The sequence below is a fragment of the Mastomys coucha genome, chromosome X (assembly GCF_008632895.1).
Source record: "Mastomys coucha isolate ucsf_1 chromosome X, UCSF_Mcou_1, whole genome shotgun sequence".
NCBI classification, from domain to species: domain Eukaryota; kingdom Metazoa; phylum Chordata; class Mammalia; order Rodentia; family Muridae; genus Mastomys; species Mastomys coucha.
Window position 1 is genome coordinate 9,532,809 of NC_045030.1, and position 10,566 is coordinate 9,543,374.

Here is a 10,566-nt window from a genome sequence, read left to right on the forward strand (position 1 = left end):
CCAGAAGTTCAGAATACAGGAAGAACAACCCACAAACCACAAGAAACTCAAGAAAAAGGAAGACCAAAGTGTGGACATTACATTCTTTCTTAAAAGGGGGAACCAAATACCCATGGAAGGAGTTGCAGAGACTAACTATTGAGTAGAGACTGAAGAATGACAAGCCAGCCTAATATAGAGGCTCTGACAAAACCTGACTAATACAGATGTAGAGGTTCACAGATATCCATTGAACTGAGTACAGGGTCCCCAATGAAGGAATTAGAGAAAGGACCAATGGAGTTGGAGGGTTTGCAGACCCCTAGGACGAACAACAATATGAACTAACTAGTATCCTCAGAGCTCCTAGGGACTCAACCACCAACCAAGAAGTATACATGGTAAGACTGATTGTTCTGACAGCATGTGTATAGTAGAGGATTGCAAAATCGATCATCAATGGGAGGAGAAGCCCTCGGCCCTGTGAAGGTTCTGTGTTCCAGTGTAGGGGAATGCCAGGGCCAGAAAGTGGGAGAGGGCGGGTTGGCAGGCATGGGGAGGGGGGAGGCAACAGGGGTTTGTTTTTGTTGTTTTTGTTTGTTTGTTCCTGGGAAGGGAAACTGGGAAAAGAAAAATCATCTGACATGTAAATAAAGAAAATATCTAATAAAAAAAAGAGGGAGAGAGAGACAAACAGATACAGAAAGTGTTCTTGTGCATGTGTGTATTAGTTTATATGTGTACATGTTCCAGGGGAGGTCAAAGAACAGCTTGTAGGAGTCTGTTCTCTCTTTCCACTATGGTTTTCCAGGGATCAAATTCTAGTTGTCAGGTTTGATGGTAAGTGTCTTTGTCCTATAAGTCATTTTGCTGCCCTTAAATTTTATTTAATTTATTTTGAAGATTTTAATTAAAAATTTAGCTCCTACCAGAGACAAACAATATTTACATCATCAGCTGTGGCTCCCTGTTGTCTGCCTTGTGTGCACTATCTCAGCATATATAATGAAGGCATTTGTGTTTTTCTGCAATATCGGAAATCATAGTATAATAATAAATTCACAAAATAAGTCAGTTTCATTGACAAAGATATGCCATATACTCTCATTTTTCTTTATAGCTCTAGCTAAAACAAATTCAGGTTCTTTTATTTCAGTGTTAACTAATACTATGTCTCAGATCACACAGTATATACATACATACATGTATATATGCACACATATATATCACATATTATATATATATACAAATGTGTGTATATATACACACATGTGTGTGTGTGTATATTTATATTACTAAGCAACTGTGAAGAGTTAAAGAATCAAAGAGTTTCAAAGAAGCCTGAAGTACCAATGCTAGGAAGCTGATAGGGAAGGAAGGGTCTTATGTAGAAAATCACGGAATCTAACTGAACTAGAGAAAGAGTTGGAGAAGCTGTGTGCTGCTGCCTGTTGGCTATAGAATCATGCTGCAGGGTCAGAGATGAGCAAGGTCAAAAGAAGGGTAAGACTAAGTCCAGAGGACTGAATAGGCAGATGGATGGATAAATGGCAGGTCCACATGGCCAAACAGGAAGGTGACTAAATGGAGATTTGAGTAGGCCTTGTCAAGAATGAGAACAGATCTAAGATAAAGTCCCTGTGTCAGTTAGGAGTTCTCTACCTACTAGTCTCTGATGCATGCATTTGATGGTCAAGTGTCAATGGGAGCCACTGCTTTCTCCACACTAAGTGTTTACCTTTTCATGGGATCTTGAAAAAGGAGATTGACCCTTTCTTTGGTCTGGTATATCTGATAAGTTCTTGGACCTAGTTTTCCTACTTTGCTTTTCCTAAGCTTATATGAACCTAAAGTCCCAATTCACCCTGATATATTTATATAGTAACATCACTTCCATCCCCAGAAATAAGTTCTTTGTCAGTGTTATGTGGGAGGTGAAATAACACTATAGCAAGTAAATAGAGTCTGAAAAGTAGCAAATTAAAGATTAATATTTGTAGGTATGAAGAGTTGGTTTTAGCAATTAAGAGCATTTGTTGCTCATTCAGAGGACCTGGGTTGATTCCTAGCACCCACAGGGTAGCTCACAACCATCCATAACTCCAGTTCCAGGGGGACCTAACACTTGCTTCTTACCTCTGCAGGACCCAGGCATGCACATGGAGCATATACCTACCTATATGCAGGCAAAACGTTTATACATGTATAATAAAATAATTCAATTAAATTTTTAAAAGAAAACTAACATATGACAAAAGCCAATTGATAGAAAAAAAAACTGGAATCATTTCTTCACTTGGGCTGTAGTCAACAAATGAATCATGTTCAAGAGAATCCAAGCTATGCATACATGGGAAATGTGGGCTTCATGCAGATGAACTATAGTCACTTCCAAGCACATTTGAGTGCAATCTTTCCCCTCTGCTCACTATCCTACTTGTTTCAGGAGACTTTTTCTATTATTAATAAACTTTATTCTTTGTCTGATGACTTGCTTTGGGATACAAGTGAAATGCCTGCCCTCCAAACTCAGATTCCCACCTATGACAAGATGGTGCAGTTACAAGTCAACACAGGGACTGACTCATCCTCATCCTCAAAATAGAATCACAAGCTGCTTGTAAAATAGAGTCTTTCTGATTAAGACAATGTCTGGAAAAAAATCATGTAATATGGAGTAACTTAGGAAAGGACACAGCCTAATATCAGTAATTGTTAATAAAATTGGTCACAACCACTGTTCCAGTTTCAATTGACAAAAGTGGTGGTGTTCTCTGCATGCAATGGCTAATTAACATTTCTTCCCCAGTTTCATCATATCATGGTCATCCATCATTAGGGATTCAAATAGTGTTCTTTTTACTCTCAAGGGGAATTTGCTTCCTAAGTGCTTCATACTTAAAAGCAAAGTATGTTTGGGTTTGTTTACAAGTATTTGAAATGGGGAGAGTCTTTAAGCTCTCAAAGCCCACTGACAGTGGCATACTTCCTCCAGCAAGACTATACCTCCTGAACCTTCCCAAATACAACCATCAACTGAAGACCAACTGTTCAAATGGCCAAGGTACAACTGAGAATTGCCATCCCATGCAAAGAGAAACCAATTTCAATAATAAAAGACCATTAACAGAATCCAGCAATAAGATACTAACAAATAATTGAATTATCTGACAAAGATATTAAACGAATGGGAATAAAAATATACTTGAAGGAACAATTATAAAGATAATAGAAACACACTGTATTGGCTGGTTTTGTGTGCCAATTTGAGTTATCACAGAGAAGGTAGTTTCAGTTGGGGAAGTGCCTCCATGAGATCCAGCTGTGGGGCATTTTCTCAATTAGTGATCAAGGAGGGTAGGGCCCCTTGTGGGTGGTGCCATCCCTGGGCTGGAGGTCTTGGGTTCTATAAGAGAGCAGGCTGAGCAAGCCAGGGGAAGCAAGCCAGTAAAGAACATCCCTCCATGGCCTCTGCATCAGCTCCTGCTTCCTGTCCTGCCTGACTTCCAGTCCTGACTTCCTCTGGTGATGAACAGCAATGTGGAAGTGTAAGCTGAATAAACCCTTTCCTCCCCAACTTGCTTCTTGGTCATGATGTTTGTGCAGGAATAGAAACCCTGACTAAGACAGTAACTAAACAAGTAAGAGAGAAAAGCAGGAATCATTAACAAAGACTGGAGATAAAAAACTGAGATTCAACCCAGAAAACAGCAGTTTAGGGAGTGCCAGAAGAAAGTTAGGATTTCTAGTCCCTTGTTATCTTTTTTTAAGTTATTATTATTATTATTGTTACACAAGATTCTGCTATGCCTGAAGGTGTTACTAAAACTCTAGTCCAAAAACTGATCCTTCCTAGTGAAATTTCCTTTTGTCCTAGCTATATCCTTTTTGTCAAGTTGACATAAACTAGAGTCATTTGAGAAGAGGAACTGCTAGTTGAGAAAATGTTTCCATAAGATTGGCCTGTAGGCAAGCTTATGGGGGCATTTTCTTAATTTATGATGTATGTGTTGTGGAGAGTCCAGCTCACTGAGGGTGGTACTGGGTTGTACAAGAAAGCAAGCTGAGCAAGCCATGGGGGAGCAAAGCAGTAAGTGCTTCTAGTGCTTCTGCTTCAGGTCCTGCCTCCAGATTTCTGCCCTTGTTTCCCTCTATGGTGGATTGAAAACTGTAAGATGAAATAAACCTTTTCCTTCCTAAGTTGCTTTTGGTCATGGTGTTGCATTGGTCAGTAATAGAAAATTTAATTAAGATAGAACTTGGTATCTGTATGTAGGGCTTTGCTATGATGAACCTGGGAACTTGGACTAGAATAATCATTGAGAATTCAGAGATGTGAGCTGTTGTATTTATGAATAATTCTGAGGGTAGTACAGAGTTTTAGAGGTAAGCAAAGACTTTACCTGGGCCATATATTGTGATATTTTGAATTAAAAATACAAGGGAGGGAACAGGGGTTTGTTCTTGTTGCTGTTTTGTTTTGTTTTTTGTTTTGTTTTTTTGAGGGGAAACTGGGAAAGGAGATATCATATGACATGTTAATAAAGAAAATATCTAATAAAAAAGAAAAAAGGAAAAAAGGGAAATGAGGTTCTGCTCAGCTAGCACTGAAGAGTCAACTATCATTAACAAGAGATCAGAACCAGTAAAATGAAACTTTGCTTAATGGGACAATTGATACTAGTTCACTGGGTTTTAAGAGTCAGCTTATGGACCTCCATGACTGATGCTGGCCTAACTCAAAAAGCATGGCTCCCTCTTCTCCATATTACTCCTCCCAGCAGCTTCTGAGTTCTACAGATTGCCAGCTCTGCTGTTTTCTTTTAAGTTCTAATAAAATTGTCCTTGAGCTTCCTTCTGAATCCTTTAAAACAAACATTTTGTTAATGAAACTAAATATACAAAGGAGGAACCCCAGTTTCTTCAACAATGTGAGGCTCCCTAATTTTTCTAGTAACAATTGTTGCAGATCCAGTCTGTCCTTCAAGTCTCCTGAAAAGTTGCAAATCTTTCCAGGAAACAAGCTCCTCCTCTGTTTTATTCCTAGGGTCTCAGTCTTTTCTTCTGCTTCACAGCATAAAATTCCTAGAGAAATTCTAATTTTGTAAGGAGAAATCTGTTGTTTCTGTAGTCTGAAGGCCCATGAAAATTTGAGAAGTATGGCTTTGGAATATCTTCTTTCTTAACCATGATAGTATCAAAAAGACCCAACTTGATTGTAAACTCAAAAACTGGATTCTCCCTTGCCATAATCCTGCCTTTCTTTGAGTTTTAACCGAGTGGAAAAGGACTCTAATATCTTTCTCATGAGCTAATATCTTTCTCATAAGGGACAAAAGAGGTAAATTCAGACACGTGGTATAGAGCCCTGTAAACTGTTTTGTAAACTCTTGGGAACCAGCTTCTAATTTCACTCAACCATATATATCCTATCCCTGATTTAAAAAAAAGAGAGAGAAATTATTTTCCTTGGAGTCTTGGTCTTTGTCTTGTATGTGTTGTGGAAAATATTCCTGTATGGTGGAAAATAATTCTTTGCTTATATTATGTTATTCCATTTTTTTTTTGTTCTTGGTGACCCTTGCCCAGGTCTCATTTTCTACCTAAAATTAGAGCATTTCTTTGCTCTCAGGTATAGTCATATGCCTCATATGAATCCATTCACATTTTTCAGCTAATATTTGTTCAAAATCTCGGTAATAATATTGACTACAACTTTAACCATCATTTTCAAAATTATAGATATTGCAATGATATTCTGGTTAATACAGTAGCTGAAAGGAATCCTTAACAAAGACTGGAGATAATTTAAAGAATTTTTTTGATTAAGGAGTATGTTGATAAGTGAGACAAGAATTTAAGAGATAAGTTATTAACAAAACTTACTAAAGAGACATCATCCATGTAAAGAGCATGGAAGAGAGTGAGAGTCAGAACACCAGGCTCCTGTAAACAGTCTTTCTAGAATTGGCTGCAGAGACAAGACTGGAATAGTGGAACAGTGGTAATATCAGTAAACATACTTATGTGAAATGGGAATACTTCAGGTGGTTCCACCACTAGATAAACAATTATAGGTAACTAATGACTATTGGAAAAGCTAGAATTGGACTTTCCCAAGGATTAGTCCCTTATTGGCAATGCAATACAAAATGCTCAGTCCTGAAACAATATACAAACAATAAAAATAGTTTAATCAGGTTATATTTATATACTTGTACATATGTGTGTATACATATATATGTACAATTATACATGCATATGTGTATATAAAAGCAATAAAAGGAAAAGAGGCTACCAATTTGAGAATGGAAGCCATGGAAAGGACTATAGGAAAGGAGAGGAAAAAATGATATGATTTTATTTTAATTAAAGATGTGCTTAAAAACAGATTATCTTTTTTTACCTCATGGCTTATAAATATCATGAGAAATACATCGATATCTGAAGCTTTAGTTGAAGAGAGATAGTTAATAATTCTCTAAGTTGTTACTCCCAGACTAACTAAATGTATGGCATGTCATCCAGCCTGTCCTATTGGAAGCAGAAAGTCACTACTGCAGATGAAAGCTATACTCCAAATCATTCTCTTATGGTTGTAGTGACAGCCTTGGCCATCTGCAGCTATTTTTTAATTATGTGTATGTTTAGCATAAATAAAATGGTATGCTATTTAATCTTTTTCTGAAAATATCTCTTACTTTTGAGGAGACTTAACCTTTTCCAGATCTTATAACTAAGTTAAAAATATTCCCTGAGATCATTTAAACTTATTTATTCAACCTGCTATGTTGCTGTATATTCAGCCTATTTACGATAAACCTGCCTTAAGAAAACAATGTAATCAACCTTACTATGGCTGGACATTCTCATGAAGTCAGCTTTTATAACCTAAGCTAAATGCATAGCTTCATTCTTAAAGTATGTACTTTTCCATGTATGTTTGTATGTATGTCGTGGTGATTACTTGCTGATAGCTGCTAACAGGTTGAAAGCAATGTTAAACAAACCAAAGAAAAATCCCATAAGTGATGGAAGCCACATGTATAGGTTAATAACCTGTGTGTGGTTTTGAGTTCCATTCTGAGTCAGTTGTGGTCAGTAAAGTAACTTCTCTTATAAAACTCTGATACAGATATCTGGAAAAGATATTTGTCATTCCTTTCTTATACCTTGTTTATTATGCTGTTCAGAAAATATAGAGCAAAGTCCTTTCTTAGGGACAAACAGACAACACTGGTGGGGACAGAGACAGAACAGAAGACACACATAAAGCTCACAACAAACAGGGCTCAGACCACAAATTACAGACAGAAGAAAGGCACAGGGAGAAAAGTGGAGAATACACATTTGGGCTTTCACTTGTGCTCTCATCCCAAGTGGAAGTCTCTCTTTTCATTACTTAATACAATATCAATGCAGCATGCTATAGGAAGATATGTTGCCTAGAACTAGCCTGTCATCAACGGGAATGCACCCTGAACATTCAGTCAGAGACAAGTGCTCTTGAATTCCAAATAGTCCACCCATTTTTGGTGTGGGTGCCTAACCAAACTGGTCTTTGAATAAGTAGGAGAAGAGAGAAAGGGGCAGTTAGGAAAGAGTGCCATTGGAGAGTATGTGATACTTACAAGGAGTGAGTGAGGGGAGAGAAGAATGTAGAGAAGCCACCTCAAAAAGATGCTGCTGGTGACCTACCCATATTTAATGTTAAAATGCCAGCACCCACAATTATGTACCCAAGGATTTTCTTGATCTTCAGACAGTAATTTGACTCCTTCTGTCCCAGTGTTCTGGGGTCCTTCTCATGCTTACCACATGCCAGATACTAGGCCTCGATGTGGTAGACAGGAGTTAGGGCATAATTATTCCAGTTCCATTTTATTCTAGGTGAGCTGTCATTTCTACATCATCTCTTGACATTTACTCTTGGCCTTATGTTCTACTTTTATGAAAGTCCCAGGTAATATGAAAGCATAATATGACAGAAAACCAACCTAACAAGCAAAACTTTGAGAAAAGCAGAGAAAAATGTTTCCTGAAGAAACATACTTAACCTAAGAAAATCAACAGAAAACCTTTTAGCATTAAAGAGTTTTATGAAATGTCAGGTTAAAGATAAATACACAAAAATAAATCACTTGCATACATGGCAAAAAATACTGCTGAAGAAAAAGAATTTAAGTAGAATGCATTTCTTATCAAAGTTATTAAAAGTTTTAATACAATTTCAATTTAAGTAGTTAAAAGTGAAGATTGACATTATTTTAAAGTTTAGTTGAAAAAGTAAAGAGATAATTGAACAAAATGTAAGAAAGTTCTAATGTCTGAAATTTTTTCAAGGTTACAGTAATCAAAACAAAAGGAAAGCAATAGAAATGTCAGTGGATTTAGTCTGGAAAGCTGACAAGTAGAGCCACTGGGCAAACTGATTTTCATTTGAATGTTTTATAGAATTACTCTAGATTCACAGGTAGATTCTGTTGTTGACAGGCTTTCATTATGTAGTACTGGCTGTTCTAGAACTCACCCTGTAGATTTGTAGACTGGGCTAGCCTCAAGGTAATGACACTATTGATACAGCTTCCCAAGGGATGAGATTACAGATGTGTGTAACCTAGCTCAGCTTCACCTACAGTTTTAAGTAATAATATGTCAATTCCTTTGGGGCTTTATTAGTTTGTCTCAGTTATAACCTTCTCAAAAACTGTAGGAAGATATTACAGCCAAAATATTTACATTAGCATAATTTGGAGATCTTAATCATAGTTGCCCAGCTTTAATTATACTTATGTGTGTGTTCAGTTTTCATAATTTAATACCTGATATATTTATATATCAATAACCACATCAAGATAGACATAAATTCCATAACAAAAAAATTTCCCGTTTGTGGCCATTTTAATCAAGGTTATATATGATCTAATGCTGTTCACCTTCTGTTCCTAAACATGGAAGCCAATAACCTGTCACTATTTCAATATCTTAGTCATTCTAAGAACAGTCAAGATCTTAGTCACTTTCAGAATATCCATTTGGGTTAATTTTCATAGAGTAGCTAAAATTTATGTCCAGATTCTTGAATGTGTTGTCTTTCATGAGTAAACAGAGATATTGACACTGAAACAGATAATAAAATAAATAAAATGAATGCACATTAGAAAGGAAGAACATGGACTTTTTAAGGCTGGCCCAGCCAGGAGGCACAGACCTCAGAAATGGCAGGGCAGCTGGGACAAGATCCTTTCTACCTCCGTCTACACCTAGGAGGGACAGCAGAGGACCCACAACCTTCTCTGCCCCGTGCCCCACAAGCAAAGAGCTTGTCTCCAGGGAGTGTTCTGACCCCAGAAATTAGGAGAGACTACAGACCCACAGCCCTCTGCACACAGGTCTTACCAGAGGAGAGCTGATCTCCTAGAAGTGCTGACATAGACTTACAGACCCACAGGAAGAACAAGCTGCAGCCAGAGACAGCAAGAAAATCTAACATCAGAGATTACCACATGGCGAAGGGCAAACACAAGAGTCTTACACACAGAAACAAAGACTACTTGGCTTTATCAGAACCTAGTAATACCACCACAGCAAGTCCTGGATATCCCAAAACACAGGAAAAGCATGATTTGGATCTAAAATCATGTCTCGGGGTGGTGATAGAGGAATTTAAGAAGAGCATGAATAACTCCCTTAAAGAAATACAGGAGAACAAAGGTAAACAGGTTCAAATACAAAAAGAGGAAATACACAAAACACTTAAAGAATTACAGGAGACTACGAATAAACCAGTAGAAACCCTTAAAGAGGAAACACAAAAATCCCTTAAAGAATTACAGGAAAGCACAGCCAAACAGGTGAAGGAACTGAACAAAACCACCCAGGACCTGAAAATGGAAGTAGAAAGAGTTAAGAAATCACAAACTCTGGAGATAGACATCCTAGGAAAGAAGACAGGAACATTGATGCAAGCATCACCAACAGAATACAAGAGATAGAAGAGAGAATCTCAGGTGCAGAAGATACCATAGAAAACATTGACACAACAGTCAAAGAAAATGAAAAATGCAAAAAGTTCCTAACCAAAAACATCCAGGAAATCCAGAACAAAATGAGAAGACCAAACCTAAGGATAATAGGGATAGAAGAGAGTGAAGACTTCCAACTAAAAGGGCCAGTAAATATCTTCAACATAATTATAGAAGAAAACTTTCCTAACCTAAAGAAAGAGATGCCCATGAATATACAAGAAGTCTACAGAACTCCAAATAGACTGGACCAGAAAAGAAATTCCTCTGTCACTTACTAGTCAAAACACCAAATGCACAAAATGAAGAAAGAATATTAAAAGCAGTGAGGGAAAAAGGTCAAATAACATATAAAGGCAGGCCTATCAGAATTACACCAGACTTCTTACCAGAGACTATGAAAGTTAGAAGATCCTGGGTTGATGTCATACAGACCACAAGAGAACACAAATGCCAGCCCAGGCTACTATACCCAGCAAAACTCTCAATTACACCAGATGGAGAAACCAAAGTATTCCATGACAAAACCAAATTTATACAATATATTTCCACAAATCCAGCC